Raw genomic sequence first — 14,463 nt, forward strand, 5'->3', positions numbered from 1 at the left:
GAGTTCTCGGAACAGATGAGTCTGTGGATGCGCCAAATTCTTCTATGGGGCTTTTCAAGCCAGAATAGAAAAGGCTTTCTCTACTTAGCTCATATTATTTGAGGGAAGAGAGGAAGAGCGGGGAGGGAGAGCAGAGAAATCTATCTTTTCCTTCTTTCAGTTGCATGTATTTTCTGGATGAATTTCCCTACTCTGACTCAACATTAGTAAACTCTTGTCTCCCAGTGTGTAATTGTTTGCTGCTGATAGAGGAGGAAGGTGGTTGTCGTCATACGCAGTTGGTGAAATGGCCTCTGACATTTCTGTTAACTTGTTTAAACAAATGCATCTTGAAACTAGTTTTGCTTTAGAGGGCAATGCACAGAGGTTAACTCTAAGTGTGCTGGTGAGTAATTGTGTATGATGTTCGGCTTACTCGAAGAGGTATAGATATATTTTCATAGAGCTTGAGTTCCAGGCAGCAGCTAATTTTGATTGCGTTACAAGATGTAGCTCCAGTGCAAATAAGTTAACCTGGCTGTGTTGTCTGATGGTTGTGGAGTTTATCCTGCTGTATAATTAAAATATTCTGTTTGCCTATCAAGTTTTCTGGATTTTCAGGTATTTTCATGAGTGTATTCTCATCTGTGAAATTGGTTAGATTAATCATAATATTCTTTTCTTAAGCAAGAAAAAGGCACGAGCTATTATGAATTGACAAAAACTACCAAAGAAGCCTATGACAGGGATCACTTTATGTGCTTCGTTACTGAATGCATGTAGTCTGCTTTCTCCAAACAAATTCATAGCGTCCTCTGCAATCCCTTGGACTGCACACATCTTGGTCTGATGCTCATGCATGTCTCAGAGGGCAAAAGAGGTGTAGTCTGTGAAGAAGCAGCTGAAAATCAGGAGGGATTTTATGAATTACTTTCTGTCACTTCTGTTTCATTGACCAGTTCCAATTTACTCCATAGAGCTGCTGCCACTTCTCCAGGACCATGTAAAGACTGAACATGAGGAGTAGTGTGGTCTTTTTGAAGTAATCTGCATTTTCCATGCACTTGGAACAACGTGATGAGCTTCCAGATGCCTGGCAAAAGGTCTGGAGTGAAATAATGCCCAGGCTTGTTCTGTTTCTGACATCCAGCTCACCAGTTCTCATCCTGGCACCTCAGACATTTTGTGAGATTCAGAAGGTTGTGCTGTACCCTGTATGTAACCGACTTGCTGAGGGCTTTTGGAAAGTCCCTGACAAAGTCCTCCCTTGGTATACTGAGATAGAGAAGTCTTTTAAGGATTAAGGTTAGCTAAATTGTGATAAGCTGCCGGAAGAGATTTTGGGGTTCTGTTTATTGTTGAAAGCAAGGGGGGGAAAAACTTCAATCCACAAATCATACCTTGCTGAAGGAGTTTTTGTTTTGTGTAATTGGTCAAATGGCAGTTTGTCTGTGTTTTCATTTCTGATCAGTGCTTGGGAAAAATACAGGCCTCTTTGAACCCTGAGAAGAGTTGTGGAGAGGTTGGAAAAAAAGAAAGATGACCTTCTTCCTTAGAATTCTTTCTTCATTAAAATTGCGTTGTGTGAAAGACAAAATATTAATAAGTATGGATGTGACTGCAGCCCATAGGGTCAGAGTGAGGGAACTGGAAAAGAAAAGAGAGCAAAGAACTGTTGGTGGTACGTGGTCCTCCTTTGAGAGGAGTCTTCTGTCCAGATTTAGGCATGCTTTAGGGACTAAAAGGACTCCTAATCATCACAAAAACTCCCACCTCCCTTTCCATTGAACTTCCTGTGCTCATGCCTCTACTACAGGGGAAGTCCACAGTGACGTAGGTAGCATCTGCAAAGAACCTAGCATTTGAGGAAACACTGCGGAGAAGCATAGTGTCATGAAGCAGACTCAGGCAGTGCCATAGTTGGCCTTTTGTCTCTCCGTTGAGACCATCAGCAGGAATCCTGCTGGGAGATGAGTGTTATAACTCCTACATGGCACATTAAGTAGGTCTTGGACAGGTTGCAGTCAGTTTGTGAGCCTCAGAGAGCTCTAGCCTGCATTTTGGCAAATGTTTGGCATTTAGGAGCTCTGTTTGTGCCCATAGGATCAATTTACCTAAGCTACTCAACAATCAGTACACTTTGCTCCTGTAGGAATCTGTCTGCTTTGATTCCTTTCCAGTGCCCATCGGCATAACTGGAAAATCTCTCCAAGAATCTCCTTGTAGTGTTACCATTAATTTTAGCCCTAAATAGCACTTCCTTCTCTGCCAATTCACGAATTCTTCCCATAATTTATCCTCAATTTTGCTTTTTTTTTTTCTTTTTCATGCAAACGTGGCCAGCAAGCTTTCTAGCTAACAAGCTAAATTTGTGTGGGTTTGGATGACCTTGACATCAGAAATAAGTTCTTGTGTTGCTGGTTGTCTTGCACATAAGTGTTTTATACAGTTAGTTATTCAGAAATTTGAGATTAAAAGAGTCCTAAGAGTGGAACCTTCATAAATACAATTCAGATGAATTCACTTTTCTCCAGTGAATTGCTTCAGGGAGAGTACAGGGCGTACAGAGCGAGCTCTGTGCCATACTCACTGGACTGCTGTTTTTAATTCAGCAAATATAGCTAATCAGTCTTTAAAGCCCCTCAGCTTTTAAGCTAGCTGGGAACACAGCTTGCTTTAAAACTAGGTTCCCAATTATTGCTGATTAGAGAAAATTTCCTACAAATGAGAGAACTGCTAACACTCAGACTGCCCTTCTAGCCTGGATTGGTTTGCCTGCAGTGAATAGTTAAGCAGCTCTCCGTTGTCTGGAGAAATCTCCTCATCCTCTTCAGTGGTGTGCTTGAGATGGCTTACTAATGAGTGCCAGTCAGGAGCAATGGGTGATGAGCCAGGTTTCTGACTGCAGTGTGTCCTGAAGATACTTGAGGCTGAACATGTTTTGCCACCTGAGTGCACTTTTAAGGTCCAAACTGCAGCTGATGTGAATAGACTTCAGCTCCATGCAAGTGTCTTTCCATTACCAACATGATCTCCGTACTGGGGGTGGGGAGAGCCAGCCCTGGAAAACTGGTGGTCAGCTGAGAATCCTCCCTGCAAACTGCTGGTGCAGATAAATCCCCTCTGCAAAGCAGCACTCAACCCCATGTATATTTAGACCAGAGACAGCTAGCCATCAGGAACTGGTAAGTCTGTTCCTCCCTGATAATATGAGTAGTTGCACTCCTGTCAAGGCTTTGTGCCCACTGGGAATAGAAGTTGTTGTGGTGGTGCAAGGTTGCTCAGAAAGCCCTGGATGCAGCTGGGAGAGTTGGTGCAGAGATACAGTTGTAGGCTGTATCTTGAGGGTTCCTGTGCAGCCCTGACACAGGAATAAGGCTGCTTCAGGGATTAGGAATGCCGTCTTTCAAGCCAGAGCAGAACAGTGCCGTAAATCCCGATTTTGTGTCTCTTCAAGTGAAACTGGTCTTCAGAAATATTTTTTCTGAGGCTTGACTTGCAAGCAGTTTTGTGCCAGTGTAGCCAAAGAAGTGATTTTAAACTAATACAGCACAAAATCCTCTCTGTACAGTTATCTACTGAAAATTAGTGTACTTTGGTTGGGCTTGGACTCGGAGGGGCTTGGTCTCGGACTAATACGTTCTTCCAGCTCCTGCCTTTGTAGCAGAGCCATCAGGGAGGACGTAAGTGAATGCTCCCTCATCTACTTTAATACAGAATCGGCCAAGTTAGTCCAAAGCACTGATGCTGGAAGTTAAGGGTGTACAGGCAAACAGTGCTAATGGAAAGAAGTCACTCTCCCACCTCTACTTTTACGAACGTTTCCTCAGATCTGCCATTGGAGGCACCAAGTCTCCTTCAGTCAAAAATGAATTGGTTTTGGAACTGTCATTTGTATGTTTGTATGTGTAACTTCTGTGTATAGGTGGAGTTGTAAAGTTTAAAATAACTATTTTCCTATAAACGTTACTTGGAAGCTTGACTAATGAAGGTTCATCCTTAACAGGTGTTTCATAGCCCCCTAATAATGTCACAGCTTGAAGGGCAACAGTTTGGAGGCGTATTCTGTGACAACACTTTTTGAAATTTGTGCTGTAATATCTTGTTTCCGGTCATTGGAGTGAGGTTTCCCGCTTAGTGCAGTGGGAACAATCACTTCTTTTATTTGATCAATGCTTCAAAGCAGGGCTTTGTGAGGTAAGTCCTGTTTGTGCAATAAGGGCCCATTCAGGCACGGCACCCAGCAGGGACAAATGCTGCTATTGACCTACATCCAAATAATGGTTATTCTGCTTGCTGCAAACAACATCTACAGTGTGCAGTTCTTAATGGATAATGTGTGGCGTTGAGGTTTTTGGACAACACTGCATGGAGAATGGATGACCCAGAAGTGGAAAGTCTCTTTTGTTAAATGAAATTAAACTCTCCCCAGCCATAATCTCAGAAATGTTTGTCGCTAACAAATGTGAGGGAAGGGAGGAAGAGAGAGAGATTTATTTGTTTGTTTGTTTGTTTGTTTTAAGGAAGTTGAACTCCCTTTGTGTGGAGGGTTGATTGCATGTTGTTCCTTTCATTGTCTTTTGGACTTGGTGTGTATTTGGAAAGTCACTCTTGCCACAAGAGAGTGGTCGTGGTTTCAGTATATAGCTTGGAGAAGATACCTCATGACTTTGTGTCTTTGTTCACTTTTGGTATAACAGTATTAGTGGTGCACACTGAATCCGTTTTGTAAGTACTGACATGCTGTGAGGTGATAGTTTGCAAGTACAGACTGTCATTGTGGGATGAAGACATATGAAGCTCTTCAGAAATGGAAAGAAAAGGGAAGACAGTTGATCTCTGATTTCTCTCTTGTGAAGAATCTCCACAAATTGGAAGAGCGCTGCATTGGGATTACAGAGCAGTCTTAGGTCCCAGGTATTACTGAAGTTTCTTATTTTGCTGTTACAGCACCGTGTAAAGTTGGATGAAATGCAGCAAATAACTTTAACATGTCTGAGCAGGCAAAAGAAGAAAAAAGACTAGTATTCTTGTAAGTCAGCAGATATAAAGTCTGATGGTCAGTATGCCGGGCGTACCTCAAGTGGCTTTATCCTGGTTCGTTCAAGTAGGGTAGCACTCTGGTTTCTCATGACAACATGAACTTCAACGCAGGTTACAGGAATTAGTGTAAGAAACTAGGTAAATACATATGCAGTTGTCTATGGTAAGATCTTACGTTGCTGCGGGTACATTTCTACTAGACCCCAAACAGCTGTGCTTTAGGGGTGTCTGCAGTGCAAGGGAGCCCTGCTGCTTCGTGTCCTGTAAACGCTGCTATTTGGAGATCTCGGCTCTCATATTGTAGCTGCCTTTGCGCCAGTTATGTTGTTGCCTTTGAATATTCTCAGCCCCTGATTTGTGTTTTCTCCTGGTAGGTGTTTTGACTTTTTCTAATTTAAGGATTTCTAGCCTTGTTTAAGCAGATAACTAAAATGAGCAAACTCGTATTATTCAGACGCTTTTGAGAGGCAAAGCTACTAAATAAGGCAGCTAATTATTGCTATTCTAGCTAGCCAAGCATTATTCCACTCAGTCAGCCCTCACACCCATTGCTGGATCCACATCAAGGCTCCCACCCAAGACTACAGTTACTGTACCTACCCATTGTTCTCAGGTAATTGCTTACTTCTGTAAAGAAGTTGGATTTCTTTGAACTGCAACACAATGTGACACCAGGCATCACATTGCCTCACTCTCCCGTGACATGTAGCAACCTGATACGACTAGGAGCAAGATAAATGCACATGGCTGTTAAAGTCAACGTGACTTTCCTGTGCTTTATGAGAGCATTGCACAGAGAAACGCTAGCGTGATGTGGTCTTGACTGAGCCTTCATTGTTGTTTGAACTAACTAGAGAGAACTCAGTGCGCCTGATCGTCTTCCCTGCCTTCAGACAAGCTAAACTGTATTAATTGCTTTATAAAAAAAATAACACAGTGCAATGTGGTAAGCTTTCTGTAGGCTCAGAAACACAGGAGAAAAAGCAGTCTAAATGGATTTCTCAGGAAGTTTTCATCTTAGTTTTAACTGAACTAACCAAGTTCTGTTGCGAGCAGTTTGTCTTGGTTTTCTTTCTTGCCCTTGTAACTTATTTATTCTCTGTTTCCCTGTGTTGACAGCCACTACTGAGTGGTGAGGCTTCCTTTGGACTTTCAGATCTTAATATCTCAGTCTTCCTTGAGCAACTTTTCTCCTTGGTTGCTTTCACTGTCCTTCTAGTTTCTTGCTTGATTGTAGCATGTCAGGATGTAAATTAATATCCAGCGCTTGCCTTTGACTCTGGTGATGTATTTGCAATCTTAATGCAGCTGGGGCATTGAAGGTATCTCCCAACAACAAGCCTTACCCCCTCATGGCGTTGCATCATAATGCCGCAGTGTCCTATCTGCCTTCCAGCCTGCTGTGGCATGCACAGGTGAGACTGAAGCATTTTCATTGGAAATCCTTGTTTGTTTTTGTTTGGAAGGATTATAACACACAGGATTATGACTCGATTGCAATGTGATTTGTTCCTCTCCACAGCAGACAAGAACAAATGCTGCTGTAATTCACTACCCTCACAGGATAAATAACATGTAGCTAGGCTTACAGTCTTTTGAGAGCCGTTTGTATCTCACAGCTCATGTAGTGTCCATCCTTTCAAGTGAAAAAGAGACTGTTTCTTCCTAGTTCAGGTCCCTTTTGTATGTCTGCATGTAAATCCATGGTTATGCTCTCTAATCAAAGAAATTGTGGGGAGTCCCCGAAGCTCTTTAAGTGACTCATGGCAAATTTTTCATTTTGGTAATGGTTTGTTTTTAGGTTGAGGGTTGTGAGTTTTTTCCTGTTTGCTTGTTTGGGAGTTTTTAGAAGCAGAAATAAACTTGCCCTGTTTTCTGTGAGCTGAAACTGTGTGCAGTAGCGATGGAAGATCCATACGTAAGAATCTTGTTCCAATTGCTTTGTAATAAAGATGAATTTGGATGTACAGAAGAATGTTTCATCATTTGGGTAAGAACTGATTGGACAAGGCTCACAATATTCTTATAGTAAACATGAGTACCACATGAGTACCAAATAACCTTAACCTTGTGTATGAATTTGAGAAAGCAAAAAGAAATCTGTCTCTGTAATGCTGTCAGCTCTGCCACAAACAGTTCTGGGTGATCAAGCCAGGGCAGCATTTTTCTCTCCTGTCTACAGCATGACTTGGCTCCATGGTTAACCTCTCAGCAGTACTAAGGTTGTTTGTGAAGAAGTTTTCGGTCAACTGTGTGTGCTCTGCCTAGCTGGAAGTGTCTGACTTTAAGGTGTGCTGGGCTGGGGCTTGGTTTTGCTTAGTGCATTCAAATACTAGGAGAATAATGTTGGTTTCCTCACTGCGTATTCTGGTATGTACATATGCTACCATTCAGGATTTACACTGTGTTAAGTTAATTTCATCTTGGATTATTCCCAGGTGCCTCAAAATCTTCCATGAAAGTTTATTCGAAAGCAAAAATGAATTCAAATCTCCAGAAGAACAGGAATTAAGGCAAGTAACTTGTTGATTTAAAGTATTTACCAAGGAACTAAGATACCAGGGCGCTAATCCTGTGTTATGACGTCAGTTTGTTGTGTCACTTTATGTGAATTGAGTTTCTGAAATCTATTTCCTTCTGTTAAAACTAGGGCACTATTACCACTGTGGCTCAGCCGAAACATTACTGGAGCTGGATGGCAAAAATCCTACTGTCTGTTAAAAAGGTTGTAAGCAATTGTTAAACTCCTGTGAAGCAGTGTGAAACAGTAGTTGATCCCCTACCTGACACACATCACCCTGCAAAAATCAGGGCATGCAGATGGAAGGGATTTGTTGGGTATTGCTTGAACTAGAGGTTGTGCATGCGTGAAGGAGAGAGCAGGAAAACCAGTGAGAAAAGGAGAGAAGGAGCAGAAAAGTAATCAGAGCTGTGTAAGATTTCAGGGTGCTATTCTGAAATGACCATTGCACTAAAACTGTTTCTGATTAGCTTGCCATATAGTCATTCATATTCCAGGATTGAGTGTGTTTTATCATGGACTAGCTTAATCTATTTTGAAAGGCATCTTTGTTCTCAAACAGCAGCCTCTTTATCATTAATCCAAAATAATAATTTTACATTAATTCAAATGAAGGGATATTATAATTTTAACTTTTCCCCAAAAAGAGAGAGAGCTTCTGGGGTTAATTGGTAACTATCAGAAAGAAAATTGGAGCAAAGAGACTGGTTGCTGCTCTAGAGTTCCTTTTGCTGGCACAGGGTCTTTGAGGCTGGTGCCTTTGCCTTTGGGTCACATTGAAACAGTAGGGGCTGAATCCCTTAATCAAAAGCTGTGGCTAAGAGGACCCCTGCCATCTCCTCTATGGGATCCGCTCCCCCCGTCCCCCAGCTCTTGACGTTTGGCAGTTCATAGTGAGCACCTTCTCTCCGCACACAAAGATTTTTCTGTAGACTTTTAAGGATCAGACAGCTTTGCCATCCACAGCTATAGCATGCAACGAGCATATACCAAATCCACTCCCACAGTCTAGTCCAATTGCTGATTTTATGTTCTGAAGTAAAATTAGTTCTCACAGAATTACTTTACCTTGATTGATGACCTGGGAATAATTTAAAAAAAAAAAAAAAAAAGCACAGAATTTGATCTGTTTCGCTCCAACGCATTTTTAGTAGGAGGTGTACTTAAACCTGTTATATTTGAGAAAGGTTACTGAGTAGAGAAAGACAGATATTTAGAGGCAGTCCAAGGAAGAGAACCTTGGATTTCCATGTTTGTTCCCAAATAGCATGGTTGGGGCCTGCAGTGACGATCTCATCATCTGCTGCTTATTAATGCAAATTTTATAGTTATTCTTTACTCTCATTTTATGGATCCCATTGAATTTACAAGCTCAGATTCCATGGATTAAAATTATGTATTCGTCCTTCGGAAATAAGTCCTTTTTATTAACATTTGTCTCTGCTTGAATGTAGAAGACTCTTAACAATCAGAACAATAATTTTCAACAATAGTCAGCAAAAGGTGGTGTCTTTAGCTCCCAGCTTGAACTACCACAGATTTTATAAGTAATTATGGTGGGTATGGTATATTAGAACAAAAAATGTTCCTGCTGGGCTCTGCTTATTCTGAAAGTTTTAGTAACTCTGGATTGGTTCTGTAAAGGCTGCTGAGAGCTGCAGAGGGTCCTTTTTCTCTCAGTCTCCCTACAGTGATGGTCTTTAGTCAGTGTTGACAAAAATCTACTGACAGTGTTAATCCGTGTAACCTGCAAAAAAACCAAAGGAAAATACAAACACAAAGCATGTAGGGTGTCCTGCTTCTTTGAGAAATGCACCACGAGATTTGAAAATACACTGAGCCTTTTTTTCTACACATACTGAAAGAAAGTCCTGAATGGTCAGTTAACTGGTTAAGAAGTTTGCATTTTCTAATGATAGATGTCTGCACCTCAGTGAGGAAATCCAAGTCCTGTCAGATTAGTTTGCTGGTTAGACCTTGTGGTAGCTTCCCCCCCCCACACCTTTCTGTTTGTTTGAAATGTTTTTTTACTAGCCCCGTAGAGAGCTAATCTACACTCTGCTTTGCTTAGAGCTGTGTATCATCAACCAACCTGCCAGCTTGGCTTGATTCTTGATTGTGAATGGTCAAGGCTGAAGTGAGAATAAATTGGAGAGATTCTGTCCTCCCTCGTTACTGGTTCCCATGTGCTGCAGTGAATAACTCCAATAAAGTGAATTATCTTAGGGCGAGTACTACACTTGATAGCTATAACTGGTGTTATGTTCCTGTCCGTAAAGCCTTGGCCACAGGACAAAGGGAGTTGCAGTGCATGAGACGCGTGATCTCTGGATGCAAAGACTGCAAAATGGCTTGTGATCTTGGCCAAGGATCATAGTTGTGTAAGATATTTGAGAGTGAGGGTACAACCTCTAACATGAAGACTATTTGCTCGTTATGCAGCTCTTTGAGCGTCAGGATCAGATACTTTCCTTGTTACTCAGGAAATGAGTGAGAGTGATCCAGTGATTTTTTTTTTGTTTTATTTTGTTTTTCAAAGTTAGAGCATGTGGGAGAGCCTTCTGGGTAGCCTAACAAGTCAGCCTGGGCCTTTGGATTCCACTCATCTTCAGATTGGGGGCATCTGCTGTAAATTTTGATTACAATTTAAAAGTGTTAGAAATAAATGGAAATTCAAGTGTGAACCTTCACACTGAAGCTGTGAAGCAAGTCCTGTGCCCTTTGGAAGTCACAGTGAATGATCGCTGAGTTTTCTCTAGCCTTACAGTTTAGTGCTTTGTGAAAGCAATGTTGACTTTGGCTCCAGGATATGGCAAATAGTATAAGGCAGTCTTAAAAATTATTGAAATTCCTCGCAGCTATCAGACTGGTTAAGCTGAGTCATTGTTAATTGATTTTTTTTTTTCTTCTGGATTCTCTGTTGAGAATCATAAGCATGTTCTTCTTATTGCATAGTTAAGGTCAGCATGTATCAGTTACTAACGAGAAAAAAATAGGATTGTGATCCAGAAGGAGAGAGAGTTCTGGGTTGAAGTTTAAGAACAAATAAAAAAAATTCCTGATCTGGAAGTTGATAATTTTTCACAAATAAGCTGAACTATGACTTCCTGTTGCTTCCCTCATCTGGAAAAGTGATACATGAGATATGTTTGTAACTGCCTCTGCTGTGGACCTTATGTATTTTTAGGAGATGAGTCTTTTGCAGTATACTGTATGAGCCTGATGTGGTGAAGAGTAAGGAAACCCAAAGGCAAGAGATGTGGCCTGCAGTGGCAAATGATACGGTTAGGCTAGGCTCTCCAGCTCTTGCTGCTGTTTCTTCTGGAGTACTCTGTGCTGTTGCTCATGCAGATTTTCTGCCTGGTGCAAGAGGAGGCTGTTTCAAGATAAGCGTAAAGATGTTGGTGGGTGGGGTCTGGGCAATGCCTGGCAATGAAGGGGCTTCTTGTGCTCGGTGGGTGGGTGTGTGGGAGGACAGCAAAGTGGCGTCAAATTTAAAGCTCCTTTTGATCTTATAATTAATTTTCATAATGTTAGATATTTAGTGGTTTTCTTTTTTAAATTCACTTATTGGCTTTGAAATATCATAGTGTTTTAAAGTTCTGCTATACAAGTGTGTATATACAACAGTGATTTGTTTGAGAATTTCTTTAGATCTTTAGGGATGCCACAGTTTTCTCCTTGACTATATAGTAACGTATGAGAGCCCATCTTGGATGTAGAGTGAGGTAATTAGCTTGTTTTGGTATAAAGTTGTTCTAACAGTTCTTTGAAGCTATGCCAGCTGACAGAACCCTTCAACTCAGGGCAATGCGATATGTTGAGAACTGCAGGTTACTTTATTGATGTTAGTCTCTACAGCTTTTGCAAATGTTGCAGACAGCAGAGATTCAGATGAATTCTGGTGGATTCAAAGACTATAGCAAGAAGCCCTAAGTAAACAGTGAATTTTTCTAAAAATATTCCAGATCAATCTTACTTGCAGAAAGCAATATGGAGTGAATAAACTAGGCAACAATGGTGTAAATAAAAAAAAAAAATTGATAAAACTGATCTGTGTAGTGAATGTGAGGTTGATTAACTGGTAACTAAATTGGAAATTGATAGGGACTGTATTTTCTTTTGGCTGTATTACTGCTCCTGTGATGATCATAAGAGCTGGATTATTTCCAAAAACATATATCTTTCAAAGGCTCTGAGCAATTAGGTGAAGTTTATTTTTAAAGACTACTCAGAAGATACTTTAGATGGAAAAATGTGTACTTGGAAAATGCAGTGAACGGGGATGGGCTTTATAGGGAGAGCTGAATCTATTTAAGGAGTCCAAGAATAGGATTCCTGAACTATCAAATGTATTTGTCTGTGTGTGTTGTTCTAAGAGCCTTTCAGAAATGATTTCAAGGTAATTTTTAAGTTCATTTTCAGTAGTAGCGCAAGTCTTTTCAAACACTTTGGCTGTGTTTCCTTTATTTATTGCTGATAACATATGGCTTTCCTTGCTGTATATATTTTCTTCTTGTAAGTAACACCTCATGAGCATTCAAGATTGTATCTTTGAATGAAAATGTAATACCCCATGTTTGTCCTAAAGAACAAACAGCTACAGCACAACATATTATTTACCTCTCTGGGTTTGAGACAACAAAGCTGCAAAAGAACTTTGATGTTCAGCAGTGACTACAGTTGACTACAAGTAATTTTTAAGACTGATGCTTCCTTGTTTTTTGTTATATCGTTGTGTGTCTTTGTTTACGTTATATTTCTTAAGAAGGCCTAATAAGAAAAGTCTGACTTTAATAGTCAGCATTTATCTCCTCAGAATGTTGTAGAAATACCTACCAGCCCCCTTCTCACATCAGTGACTTTAAAAAGCTGTGTTGCTTTTTAGCATCTCCATCAGCTACTAGCTGGGCTGGTATGAAGATCTGTGCCTAAATACCAGTAAGATCACAATGAGAGATTGCTCTAGCTATTCTTCATTATATCTGACCATGTCACAACTCCAGTGAGGTTACCGCTTGCATGAGATCAGCTCATGGAGGAAAAACAGCTGCCGTGTAGGACAAAGATCGTTCTCATGGACAGAAGGAAGCATTCTGAAGAGTCCAGACAAGGTGTGGTGTCCCTTGGTTGAGAGTGCAAAACTATAATTGTTCGATTCAACCTGTAATGTAGGAGTAATGCTGGATTTCTCAGTGCTGCTAAAATTTCTCTTGATAGTATCCACTTGTGCTTTCCAGTGTCTCTCATTGGCTTGGAGTTTTGGCCCATTTCAGTAATTTTGTCAAAAACATTCCCACGAATGGAGAGTGCTATGTGAAGTCATAGTATTCAGTGTTTGCTGGACATTTTTCAGCCAGGTCTAATAACGAGATTCCACCCCAGCTCTCAGCTATGAGTTGCAGCAGGGCAGGTGGTACAGTAAAATAGGCTGAAACTAAGCACAGCCCTTCTGTCGGCAGCCTGCCCCTTGGCTGCTGAGGCCACGGTTGAACTGGGGGGGAGTGTGTGTTGGGCGGTGCCCAGCGGAGGTCAAGGAGGATCAAGCAGATCCAGGCTACTAAGATGCTGGTTACCTTTTACGTCCCTTTCCCCCACCGTGGGAATATTGCTTTAGTACTCTACAAGGAGTTTTGCTGCAGTTTATCTAAACGTTATGGCAAGGAAGGGCACAGGTTGTCTACATGCTTCTGTAACTTTCCGAAACAGCAGTGTGACATTCATTGGTCTCGGTGAAGCTGCTGGAACTTGTATCAGTTGGATCCACACTCTGCATTTCCAAAGGGGTTCTTTTAAATGGGATATCTTTGGCCAGGATGCCAGGAACGAGGAGAAAGTGAAATGTCTCTCTTGTGCTCATTTATGAAAATATGCTCTCAGTCACTCCTATCTGTGGTGGTAGGGGTCGGGAGTTAGGCCTGCCTCTGAGCTGTGGATGAGGCAGTGTTGCGAATGTATATTCTTCTCTTTGCTGATCTTCACAGCCTGAAAACAATTTGAGAGCTAGTTTTGGAGGAGAGTTTTAAGTGGCTGTCAGCAGTGTCTGCTGTTGATTTAAATGTATTTTGCCCTAGTCCTAGCCCAATACTGATTATAGATCTCCTAAGAGACAGCAACATGCATATCTTTGTGCCCTTACTGTTGACTTTTATTGAGCAATCGCATCAGATTTGTGAGGATTGTCAACAGTGCTAGCAATAGGGCTCCGTTTTGTGATGTTAAGCTTAACAGCTGCCTTTCTTGCTGAAACTGAGTTCCTGTCCATTTTCCTGGGGGAGGCCACTGATCTTGTGCTAATGTCCTTTTCATATGGGGAAGCCAAGGGAAAGGGTGGTTGCATGGCTTCTGTTGACATTTAACAGAAAGTCAGTGAGTCCCTGTTCTGACATTTAAATGCTAGGTCACATGGCTTCGTTTCTCTTTGTAGATATAGTTTACTAGGGCTTGGGAGCATCTTAGATCAAAAGGATATCCTCATCTGGTACCTGCCACAGTTCCTTCTTCAGAACCAGTTCAGATGCAAATTAAACAGATGATATTCTTTCTGCTCTCTGGCCTACAGTGCTTATTAGCAACTCCTCCTGTAAAGATATTTTTTGGCAACTGAGAGCACATTCCTCTCTGTTAAGCTTCTGTGCTTTACTAAGCCTCATGTCTCCTGTGTTTGCTACTCTAAGACATAGTCTGTCTTTGCTGTTTGGCCTTAAACAGAGGACAGAATGATTAGCTTGAAGAAATGAGATGTGTTGTTTTAGACCATGGCCTTGAAGGCTGAGGGTAATCCAAAGGTGGCCAAAATATCTATTGAAATATTCGAAAATTTGTTTGAATAGGAGACTTTAGGACTTGCCTGATAAATTCAGGGCAGTTCTCACCAGTTGTTGTCAGTTTCTGCTGAGCAGTGCCTTCTAACGGTGAGC

At 41.3% G+C, this 14,463-nt stretch overlaps 1 protein-coding gene across 1 annotated transcript in view; it reads left to right on the forward strand.

Annotated features, from left to right (window-relative positions):
- MAPK6 (mitogen-activated protein kinase 6) overlaps nucleotides 1-14,463 on the forward strand; it is a 98,069-nt gene that overhangs the window by 18,842 nt on the left and 64,764 nt on the right. The window lies entirely within an intron of this gene.

This window comes from Struthio camelus, chromosome 12 (assembly GCF_040807025.1).
Source record: "Struthio camelus isolate bStrCam1 chromosome 12, bStrCam1.hap1, whole genome shotgun sequence".
NCBI classification, from domain to species: domain Eukaryota; kingdom Metazoa; phylum Chordata; class Aves; order Struthioniformes; family Struthionidae; genus Struthio; species Struthio camelus.